Below are 12,516 nucleotides of genomic sequence, written 5' to 3'. Positions count from 1 at the left end.
CATTCACTACCCCAGCCAGCACCTCCCCATGTGAGGCCAGAGCCTGGAAACTGTTCTCTGGGACTCTGTCCCCACAGTGACCTTATATATTGACTGTTGTTGTGATATTATAGCTTAAGCTTCTGTAATGTAAAATAAATTTGGAAATGGGTAGAAATAAATTTATGTGACACTCATAATTGGATACTTAGAAGAGGTTCTCCCTGAGATAAGGAATCCTTTTGCTTTCCTTACTGCCAGGCATTTTCAATTTTCTAAAATCCAAAATATCAAATGTCCTACATTCCAATGGGGTTGACACATTTTCTGTTACATTCATGTCTTAAATTGTTGACCATCTTCCAGACAGAAACTTCCAAAGCTGGGCACAGTACACAAAAGTATGGAAAGCCAAAGTCGACCCAACAACCTATCCAGGAATTCCTCCTGCCTGATTAACCTTTGACCCAGGGCAGCCTTCTCTCTGCAGTGTCCCCTCACCCATCCAATGCTTTGCTTGAATGAAGTACTTTGTCATCATAGGTCTGTTCATCAGGCAGCTAGCTCCTGTGGGGGGTGGGAAGAGAAGACATAAAGCACTCACAGGGAGAGTAGTGTCTTTTGTGGTTTTGTTTTCCTGCCAGAACTAATCAGTTTAAAGGCAAAAACAAACCAATCAGTATACTAAACCTTACCCATCAGCTTCTACTAGGGATGATGACACGGACCAAAAACTGTTAAAACCTTAAGGTTCTCCCTTTAAATCTAAAGGAACCACAGATAATCCTTTTTTAAAGATGTAGTACGTGAATCAGGTGCTGAGCTCTTTGCAGGTGCTATTCAAAATACAAAAGGTGTTATTCACGAAACCTCTGTAACTGTAGAAAACACGGGCATGCTAACTTAGGCTTCCGCTATTGTGAAAAGAAAATCTGCCGATAGCACAAAAGGGCAAAAGGGTGACATCTGGCATCGCAGACTTTCTAAGAGGGTTTTGGCACGAAGCCTGCATTAAAGAGCAGAAGCAGGGGGAAAAAATCTATCGAAATAAAAGGGAAAAATGAGGACAATACAACATTGACTTCTAATCTTTAGCAAACCTGTTTAAAGCCTCTGTAACCATTTTGTTGTTGTTATGACCCCAAATGGGCCATCTCCTCTGATATTGGCTCTGAAAGACAGGAGAATACGACCACATAATATTTTCTCAAATAGAGGAGGCTCAATCTCTTCATAAATTCCCAACCACTGTACACTTGACTTTACCTTTTCACCTGAGCGAGTAACGCACAGAAATGCTCACATTACTGCAGGATCTCCTCCACTTGACTTGTTTGGATACTTTTAAACATAATGCATCGAGTGCTGCTTGAAGTAATAAAGAATATGTTTCAGCTCCAAAACAACAGTGGCATGGAAATGGTGATCCCTGTAGCTTGAAAAGAAAATAATACACTGCTGGATACAAACAAGGGACGCGTTAGGATAACGTTTCTAAATCCTGTAATTACTCAAGACACTGAAAAATAAGCATCATCGTGGAGAATTACCTTTGCAGGAAGCACATTTAAGAGGAGCAATTCTGGGGGGTCCCATTTTTTCATAAACTGTAGTATTTGGCCTGGATGATCTCAGCTTGAAGCTGAGTGGGTAAGCGATTAGGAGTCAGGAGCATAGCTGTCGATTCTGGACGATCGATAGCCTGTTGTTTGACAACTGGAAGGCAGTGGTTTTGCTGGATTCTGAGTGACAGTCCCGTGGGTAGTTCTGATGTGAGCAGTCTCCAGTACTTGTGCCAGTTGCTTTGATATGCATGCATGTCTGTGAGGTGACCGAGCCATGGCAACAGTTCTGTGAACAATCAGCCTTTGTGTTTGACCTCAGACCCCATGTAATTATACCGAAGCTTAAACTTTACTGATGGAAGTTCTTATGCCTTCACCCTAGTTTCTCACATGGAGATGAAAGTGACCGTGTTAGCTGCAGTATGACCTTGATCTGCCCATGACGAGACCTCAGTGGGAGTTTGGCATATGAATTGGGGACGCAGTATGGCCTTGGAGAGTGGTTTATAAATAGAACGTGTGTTGCCTTACATGATTTATAAAGCCATGATGCCAGAGATTGAGCAATATTTGTTGTTTCAGAGAGAGAAAGTAAACTATAATGACAACAAAATGCTACTTTTATACACCAGTTATATAAAAACCTGTCTAGTATAGAGTTCCTTGGCCCAGACAGTAAATTGCATGATTCCCCCTCTAATTTCTCTTAATACTAATACTAGAAATGTAGGTCTTACTATGTGGTTACTTTAAGTAAAAATAATTACGAATAAAAGGATAGTAGGGAGAAAGTGTTAAAAGGAGAATGACAGGCTAAGAGCTTCATTTAAAGGGGATATATCTTGAGAATTAATGAGGAATTTTATTCTCCTGAGTGCCAGGTTAACCTAAACATAAACGACCAAGGATTTAAATTTTACTTCTCTTGTTATCTGTAAGAATAGTTACTCCTTTTATCAGTTATCTAGTGTACCAGGGCCTTCTCTCTACTCTATTGGACTGGGTTTGGATATTCAAAGAGTAGACCCCAAATGGAAAAGAATCAGAGTCAGGCACGGATGGGTGTGAATATTTAGAATTAAGGAGGAAATACAGGAGGGTGACTGAAGGCATAGGCTCTGAAATCAGATTGTGTTTCTAATCCTAATCCTAACTCTGTCACCTATTTTCTCCATGAGTTCTTATACCCAGGTATTCTTTGTACCATGGGGATAATATGGATGAGTATGGTGGATTGGTACTCAACAATCATCTACCCTCTTGCCAGCCTAACTTCTTCTCTGTAGTGTAGAAAATGAAAAATTGTATCTCTGAGCTTGTTTACTTCTTCTCATGAAGGATTGATTTTCACAGTAATTGTTCTTCTGCCATAAGCAACTAGAAAGATAGCCAAATTTATAAAAACAAATGTTTTCAGAAATTGGCCACTAGGTACTACAAGACTGTATCCCTGAGGAACAGGAAATAAATGAAGTGTCGGACAATTTCCCCAGATTACTGCCAAGAACACTTCCCAGGAGAATATGACCACATAATATTCTCAGGTCACCACGTGGGGAAGGGGAAGGTAAGAAACCCCAGTGGTCTTGCTGATTGGAGGAAACAGAGATGAGAGTCAGGAAGCCAAGGGGGCTGTAATTTGCAAGACAAAGTGTTAGAAAGGAGAAAGCTGTGAAGAAAGAGAGCTCTAGAGATTTGCAGAGGGGCCTTGTTTAGTCTTGGAGTGCTGATTTGTGTAACATGAGGTGAAATTTCATGAGGCTGGAGAAAACAAAAACCACTGAGTGTCAGAAGTCAGATAATTTCAGGAGCACATCACACTAGGAATACATCACGTCCCTTCCAGCCAGAGTAGCAAAACTTCATCACACATGAGCCACTGGATAGAGTCTTCAGATAGGTAATGCTTTAGTAAGGGAGATAGATTATCCCAAAGGGAAGACTGTTAATGTGTGTGCAAGGAAAAAAACAAACAAACAAACAAAAAAACAGCCCTAAAGCCATCAAACTGAATTACTGAAAGCCACTTTATTGCAGGCCAGAACAAAGTTGAATATTTTAAAATGAATACAAAAAAATTCAGCACTCATTATCTTTAAATTCACAATGTCTGGCATCAGTGAAAATATTGACATGCAAGGAAGTAGGAAAACATTACCCATGACCAAGAGAAAAAGCAACAGATAAAAGTATGTAAGTGATAGAGATTATGGAATTGACAGAAAGGAGCCCCCAAACAGCTATTATGAATCTTATAAATTTGTTCAAGGACATCAATGAAAAAAAAATGAACATTAAGAAAAGAGAAATGGAAAATATGAAAAAGATCCAAGTAGGATTTAAAGCAATAAAAATGCAATCTCTAAAATGAAAAATAAACTGGAGAGGATTAATCACAAATTAGCCAGGTCAGAAGAAATGATCAGTAAACTTGAAAACATAGCACCACAGATTATTACAAATGAAGCATGGAGAAAGAAAAGATTGAATCTGATTTAAAAGGGTATCAACAACCTGTGGAACAATATCAACATCTCTTAACATATTTAATTTGAGTCCTAGAAGGAAAAGAAAATGGTGGGGTAGGGAGAAGAGAGAGGACAGAAATATTTGAAGAAAATGTTGGCCAAAGATTGTCCCAAGTGATGAAAATTTAAACTCATGCATCCAAGAAGCTTAAAGAACTCCGAGCCAAATAAAAATATAGAAAACTACACCAACGCACAACATAATCACGTTGTCATAACAATGTGATAATAAGAAAATCTTAAAAGTTGCCAAGGAAAAGACATAAGATATTATTCAAAAACAAAGGCAAAATAAAGATACTTTCTTAAACAATTGGAAGCTAGGAGAATTGTTTGCTATACTTCAATGAATGCTGAAGAAATTTCCTCAGGCAGAAGAAAATTTATACCAGATAAAATTTGTACATATAAAAATAAAAGAAGATTGCCAGAAATATTTATAAATATGTGGGTAAATACAAAACACATTTTATCTCATTTAGAAGATCTCTTAAAAGATAAAAAAGATCACTGATAAAAGCAAAATAGCAATATATTGTGAAGTTCATGACACATGTAAAAGTGAAATAAATAAAAGCACCAAGGATGAAAGAGAAGAAATAGAAGTACACTGCTGTAACCGTGTAAATTATATTGAAGCTGTTCTTGAAAGTGCATTGTGACAACAAAGGTGCATTTCACGCTATAGAGCCACTCCTACATAACTAACAGAAATATATACATATAAATAGATCTATACCTATATTGAATATTTCCATACTTCTCTTTTAGAAATCATAGGACAAAAATAAGAGAGGATGACATTGTTATGGTGTGAATGTTTGTGTCTCCCCTCAATCCATAGGTTAAAACTCCATCTCCAAGGAGATAGTCTGTGGAGATGGGGCCTTTGGGAGAGAATTAGGATTAGATTAGGTTGTGGGGATGCAGGTTCTGTTGATGGCATTATGCCCTTATAAAACAAATAGACACAGGAGTGGTCTTTCTCCACTTGCACTCAACAAAGAAAGACCATGTGAGCCCATAGCAAGATGACGTCCATCTGAAAGCCAGGAAGAAGGCCTTCCCCAAGAACCAAATCTGATGGCACCCTGATCTTGGACTTTCCAGCCCCCAGAACTTTGAGACATAAGCCTTAGTTGTTTACACCATACAGTCTATCGTATTTTCTTACAGTAGCCTGAGCCAACTGAGACAGCGATGTTAGGTCTTCAGGTCTGTGGACTGCTATACACCTCTATTTTTTTTCAGATATTCTTCAGTTTTTCTTAGTGATGTTTTATAATTCTCAGTATAAAGAGTATACCAGTTTTGCACACATTTTCTTAAGTTTTTCCTAAGTATTTAATATTTTTGGATACTCGTGTAAACACTATTTGTTAAATTATTCATTGCCAAGATATCTCTAAAAATACTATTTAATTTTTATGTATCTGTCTTATAACCTTTGATTTTACTAAACTCACTTATTCTAATAGCTTATTTTGTAAATTCGTCACATTCTATTTTTAGTCAATTATTTATCTTGTACTGAAATCAGTTCTATTTCTTCCTTGCCAATGTCTATGTCCTTTGTTTGTTTTTCTTTGCTTTTGACTTGTCTATACCTTAAGTACCATAGTGAAGAGAAGTAGTCGAAGTAGACATCCTTGCTTTCTTCCCAATCTTAGAATTTCAAGGGGAAATTATGTAGAATTTCACCATTAATATGATGTTAAAATAGGGTTTTTAAATCATTTTCATTACCAGATTGAGAAAATTTTCTTCTATTTTTAGTTTTCTGAGTATTTTTATCATGAATATGTGAATTTATAGAATGTTCTTGCTACATCTACCGAGATGCTCATATAGTTTTTTCTTTTGCAGTCAGTAATTATGGTGATTTACATTGTTTTATTTTAAACCAACCTTATATTATTGGGATTCTCTCAATTTGGTCATGTATACTGTACATTGTATACATTTTATACCTTTATAACTTTAAAGTCTTAAAAATTATTAAGGATCCTAAGATGCTTTTTGCTTACATGAGTTATATGGGTGGATATCTACCATATGTTTTAGTCACACTTAACAAAAAATCAAATTAAGAAATTTAAAAAATATGCCTTTGAAATGTTTATTTGAAATACTCACTTGAAAATAATTATAATAATCTCATTACTGAACAACATATTAATATTTCTGATGAAACCTAACTGTAAGTTCCTGAGATCCTCAACAATTAGAAGAGTGGTGTTATTTTTCATTTTTGAAAATCTTTTTGATGTCTGGTTTATTAAAAGTGAGCGAGATCGTCATTTCTGTTTCTTCATTCAATTTGTTGCAATATCACATAATGTTGCCTCTGGAAAACTCCATTGGAAACTTACAAGAGAATGAAAATAAAAAGAAAAATAGCTTATTATTATGAAAATAGTTTTGACTTCAGGGATCCTAAAAGGAACTCTGGGACCCTGACCACATGTTGAGAACCACTGATATAGATCAGTGGAACAGAATAACGTCAAGAAAGAGACCCATGAATGTACATTCGATTGCTTTTGAGCAGAATTACAAAGGCAATCCAATGGAAAAAAGTATAATCTTTGGAACAAATGATGTGGACCAACTGGGCAGCCATACTTAGAAATATGGCGCTTGGTCCTTCCCTCACACTACATACAAAAATGAACTCAAAATGAGTGATGGACTTAAACACAGGAGCTAAATGATGAACCTTCTAGATACAATTCTTTGTGACCTTGGGTTAGGCTAAAATCTTTTAGATAGGACTCAGAAGAAAAAAAGCATACATCATAAAAATAAAAGGAAAAGATAAACCAGACATCATCAAAATTAACTTTTGCTTTTCGAAAGAAACTGAAAAGACACGCCACTGACTGGATAAAATATCTGTTAATCATTTCTATAATGAAAGACTTTTATCTAGAGTATATAATCAATTCTTCTAGCCAAATACTAAGATGACATTTTAAAAACGAACATAACATTTGAACAGATATTTCCCACAAAATGTTGTGTTGACATTTGAAAAAAGTTCATCACTGTTAGTCATTAGGACAATGCAAATTAAACGACAACATAACACGACACACACTGAATGAATAGGAAAGGAATTACCGTATCAAACAGTGAGGATATAGAATATGTACAACTGTCATATTCGTACATAGCTAACGGGAATGCAAAATGGATGACTACCTTGGAAAATGGCTTGAAATGTTCTTATACAGTTAAGCATACAAATATGTATACACCACATCACCCAGCAATACCATTTTTAGAAATTTACTCATGAAAAATGAGCACATATATTCACCAATAGACATGTAGGTGAATATTCATAGCACTTTATTTATAGTCGCCTCTAACTAGAAACAACCTAAACGTCCATTTAGGTTCATAGATAAACAAATTGCATATCCATGCAGTGGAATATTACTCAGCAATCAAAAGAAACAAACCACTACTGAAATATGCAATGGCATGTAAACTCAAAAGCCGTACACTAAAGTGAAAAAGCCATCCACAAAAGACAAAGTAATGTATGATTTGATGTCTACGAAGTTCTTGAAAAGGCTAAACTATAATGATAGAAAGTAAGTCCACGAATGGCCTGGGGCCTATGGTGACAGGCAATGATCCATGGGGTAGGGACGCCAATCAACATTGCGGGGGTGGTGAGAATGTTCTAGATCTTGATTGTGGTGGTAGTTATATAATTGTATAACTTCTCAAAATTCATTGGACTCCACACTTACAATGGGACATTTGTATTGTACGTCAACTATATGCCGATAAAGCGAAAGATAAAAACTGTATCCCCCGGTCTTACCTGAAGCTAGGCCTCTGGATATGATAGAAGTTAACCAGTAAGACATATTTCTTAAAATTGGAAAGGTGGAGTGAAGCAGATGATGGGCTGTTGAAGCTTCTGTTCTTTCTGCTGGTGAAGAGGTAGCAGAGGTACCCAGTTTGTTCCATGGCAGCATGACACCGAGCTCACCACATCCAGTTATTTGTGTATAGGTGCCAGGAGGCAGGAGTGGGATTTCCATTCTACGAGTGAAGATCGTAGCTTGCATGGAACGATTCCTAAGCAGGAGGCTATAGCAGCTTGTGATTCACGGCACCTCTGTGATTGTGGCCGTCGCTGAGCTGTTGTGACTTCCAGACCAGTATTAGTTTTGAGGCCCATGGTTTTCTGACCATAGAAGAGGCAGCACTCATTTTATGCTATGACTTTTGGAATTGTACACTTTAAACTCAGCCCAGAACCTGTTTCTTCAGCCTTTTCAAGGGTTCTGTAAGCTATATAATACCCTGGAATAAAACATACTTTGTTTAATCTAGTTAGAATGGATTTTGTTCTTTAAATGCTAATATATTCCCTTGCAGGCATATTGTGAGAAATAAATGAAATTAGGAACGTAAAACACTTACTAGTGTCTGGTACTTAGTAAAGAACTCAATGAATATTATTACCATTGTTATCTAGTGCTAGGTTAACACAGGGTGAGCAAACCAGCATGGGAGTTGAATTTTTGCTCATAGTTTTAATCAGTTTGAGCTGCTATAACAAATTCCCGTAGACTGGGTGGCTTAAACACATATTTCTTACAGTTCTGAAAACTGGAAGTCCAAGGTCAAGGTGCCAGCAGATCTGGTGTCTGATGAGGACACCTTTCCTGGCTTTTATGTAGATTTCTGTCTTTTTGTCGTATCCTCACATGACAGAGAGCCCCAAGCTCTGTCATGGTTCTTATAAGGGCACTGAATGCCATTCATGGTGGTGGTGGGGATGGAGGGCTGCCCTCCTGACCTCATCTAAACCTAATTACCTCCCAAAGAAAGTCCCCACCTCCTCATCCAATCAGAGGTAGGGTGTTAGCATATACATTTGATGGGGGTGGGTGGCACAACAAACATTTAGTCCTTAACATTCACCTATTCAGATAAAACTGAAACCATGCAATGCTGTGATGGTTCCCAGATATGCCAGGTTTTTCACTGGAAGCTAATTTGCCTTAGATAATCTGGCTCTTTCCTCCCTCCCCAATCCCAACATCTGCTCTCCAGTTTGCTTACTGGACTCCAGAAGCACTGGCCTTCTCAAATATCCTAAATGTATATCTGCCTCAGGGGATGAATGCAGAATACTAAACCTGGGATCTCACTTCTACATCTTAAGTTCAAGAGGCAGAGGGCTTAGACCCAGCAATCCTCAGAAAGCTAGGAGATAGTAGTGTTGGTATAACTCATAAAGTGCATGAGATAGTCCAAAGGATGGAAGGTTGGCAAATGCTATCCTGATTTAAAAAAAAAAAAAAAGGGGGGGGGAGAAAATTGATTCGGAAAACTGTGGCGTGACAGTCCTCATGTACATATCTGGCAAAACTATGTAATGGATGTTTAAGTGGGTTTTAGTGGTTCAAAAGAAAGACTGCTATTAGCAAGAGGCAGCTTTAGTGTACGGAGAACAAGTTCAGCCAAGCAAAATGTGATGTTTCTTTTTAAGGGAGGTTATATGACTGGCAGATGAAGGGGGTGCTAGAGACAGCCTTCAGCTAGGAATTTGACAAAGTTACATCCTTAGGAATAAGATGGAGAAATGAAAGCTGCCTCATAGCACAAGGCAGTGACTTATCTGACTGAGTATTTCTAATGTGGGGCCAATTAACGAGTGCCCACTGGCAGGCTCACCCCCACCAGAGGCTCTGAGACCATATCTGTCCCGGGTCAAAATCAAGGTCAGGAATTCAGTGGTTTAGCATGCACATCAGCAGGATACCTTGTTCTCCCAGACATCTTGCTTGAAATCTTGATTTGGGATCCTGGCGTCATTCTTGACATCCTGTCACTTCTTAACACTCATTATCTATTAAATATTAATTAAATATGTCTTATCCTAATCGGCCCTATTACCATGTATCTTAGTGCCTATCTCATCCTCTTTCAACTTCTGCAATAGCCTTCTAACTAGTTTTTCTGCCACAGCTGCTCTGCTTCTCCTCACAAATCCCTCAGTGAGGGATCACTGAATTGTCAGTTATCTTCTTAGAAGTCACATCGGATCATGTCACTCTCCTGATTAAATATCCCAACACAACATAAAGTTAAAACGCCTTCATAATCTGACCCAGATCTGTATTTCTGGATTCATTTCCCGTGGCTGCCTGCTTGTACACGATACTCATGTTCAAAAACACTTCAAATTCTTCTCAGTCTGTGTTTTGGATCTGCTATTTCCACTGCCTGCTCTCTTCTCCATCCTCACTGATAAGCCCTCCTTTTTAAAGTCCCTTGAAATTGAAAGAAGGCTGACACCACTAAGCATGGCCATGTTTCAGAACCCCAGGGCCTCCATCCACAGTGCAGTTTACGAGAGAGAGTCCGCACACCACTCCTGGGGGCTCCTCTTCACCTGAATTTCGTGTCAATGGCAACCCTGGAGTTCTGATACTGGGTGGCCCCGAGTGTGCCAGGTCAGATGCCGACAAGTATTCCAATTGTGTGCAAGTATAGAAACACAGTTCATCTCCTTTTGTTGGCTGTCTATTCCCCACCCTTCCCTTTTCCAGGAGTAACCACTGCTATCTGTGGGGTTATTTTAGATATTTTAATGTATTTACTTAAATGTGTAAGTGTACACACAAAGGATGATTCTTTTTTTGTCCTTATGTGAGTGAGATCATACTACACATTTTGTTCTGTTACTTTCTTTTCATGCTTTTCAATAAGCGTTGGGAAATGCTGCTGGGCAACATACATAGATGTACCTCATTCCTTTGTGAGTTGACTCATTTGTCAGGATTCAGTTCAAATAGTGTCTGTATTTTTGTCAAACTCCTTTTTGGCAGCTCAGTTACCATTTTGTGTGATCTTTTAACACTGCCTGTTCCTACATATTAGTGCTTATTGGAATGAATTATAGTTATGTCTCCATAAATCTTTCTATTTTCTGCCTAAATGAACTCTGATGTCCTGAGATAGAGACTGGGTTTTGGGATATTTTAGTGGCTCAAAAACATTTCTATAAAGGACAGTTATATTTGAGTTTTCCTCATAAGCCCAACAGCAGATAGTTAAGGAGGTAAAAGCAAGTGCCATACTCCTTAGACACCTCTTTAGATTTAAATGATTAGTTTCCAAACCTCTGAACTGTTCAAGGAGAGGTGTTACTTACCTTGTTTCCTGGGCTTTTTAAAGGCTTTCCTTGGTAACATATTTGGAGCAGTCTGTGATTTGTGAAATATGATATTTCACAGTGAAATGCAAAATTTGGGGGGAAATTCCTATTCTCCAGATTGACAGGCCCAAGCTTATTTTAAACTGGGCATCAATTAAACCAGACTTATTAGGTTGGTGCAAAAGTAATTGTGGTTTAAAAGGTTGTAAATAATTGCAACAACCACAATGGCTTTTCCACCAACCTAGTATTTCCTAGCTTATCTTTTGTTTCCTGCAGGTATAAATTAAAGCTCATTTTAAAAGCCTGTTCTGTCTTACTTTACCTTTCTGTTTTTTGATTGAGGTATAATCGACATATAACAGTAGATTTGTTTTGGTGAACAAATTAATCATTTGATATTTGTATATTTGGTGAAATGGTCACCACGATAAGTCTAGTTAGCATCTATCACCATACATAGTTGCATTGTTTTTTTTTTGTTGTTGATAATTTAAGATTTACTCTCTTAGCAACTTTCAAATATGCAATGCAGTATCATTCATTATAGTCACCATGTTGTACATTACATCCCCAGGACCTACTTATTTTATAACTGGAAGTTTCTACCTTTTGACCCTCCTCACACCCATTTTGCCCACCCCGCAACTCTTGCCTTTGACAACCACTGATCTGTTCTCTGTATCTCTCAGCTCATATTTATTTTTTCATTTTTTAGATTCCACAGGTAAGTGAGATCATATGGTATTTGTCTTTCTCTCTCTGACTTACTTCACTTAGTATAATGCCCTCAAGGTCCTTGCATGTTGTCTCAGTTGGCAAGATTTCCTGTTTTTATGGCTGAATAATATTCCTTGATGTGTGTGTGTGTGTGTGTATGTGTGTGTGTGTATACATATATATATACACACACACATATGCGTTTATTTCTGGGCTTTCTATTCTGTTCCACTGATAGATATGTCTGTTGTTTGTTTGTTTAGTTTTGTTGTTTTATGCCAATACCATACTGTTGTGATTTTATACCTTTGTCATGTCATTTAAAATTAAGGTACATAATGCCTTTAGCTTCATTCTTCCTTTTTAAGATTGCTTTGGCCATGCGGGGTCTTTCGTAGTTCCATACAAATTTTAGAATTATTTGTTCTATTTCTGTAAAAAGTGCCTTAGGAATTTTGAAAGGGATTGTATTGAATCTGTGGATTGCTTTTGTTAATATGGATATTTTAACAGTATTGATTCTTCCAAACTA

The sequence above is a fragment of the Rhinolophus hipposideros genome, assembly GCF_964194185.1.
Source record: "Rhinolophus hipposideros genome assembly, chromosome: 18".
NCBI classification, from domain to species: domain Eukaryota; kingdom Metazoa; phylum Chordata; class Mammalia; order Chiroptera; family Rhinolophidae; genus Rhinolophus; species Rhinolophus hipposideros.
The sequence above is the reverse complement of the archived record's forward strand: the minus strand, read 5'-3'. Positions refer to the sequence as shown.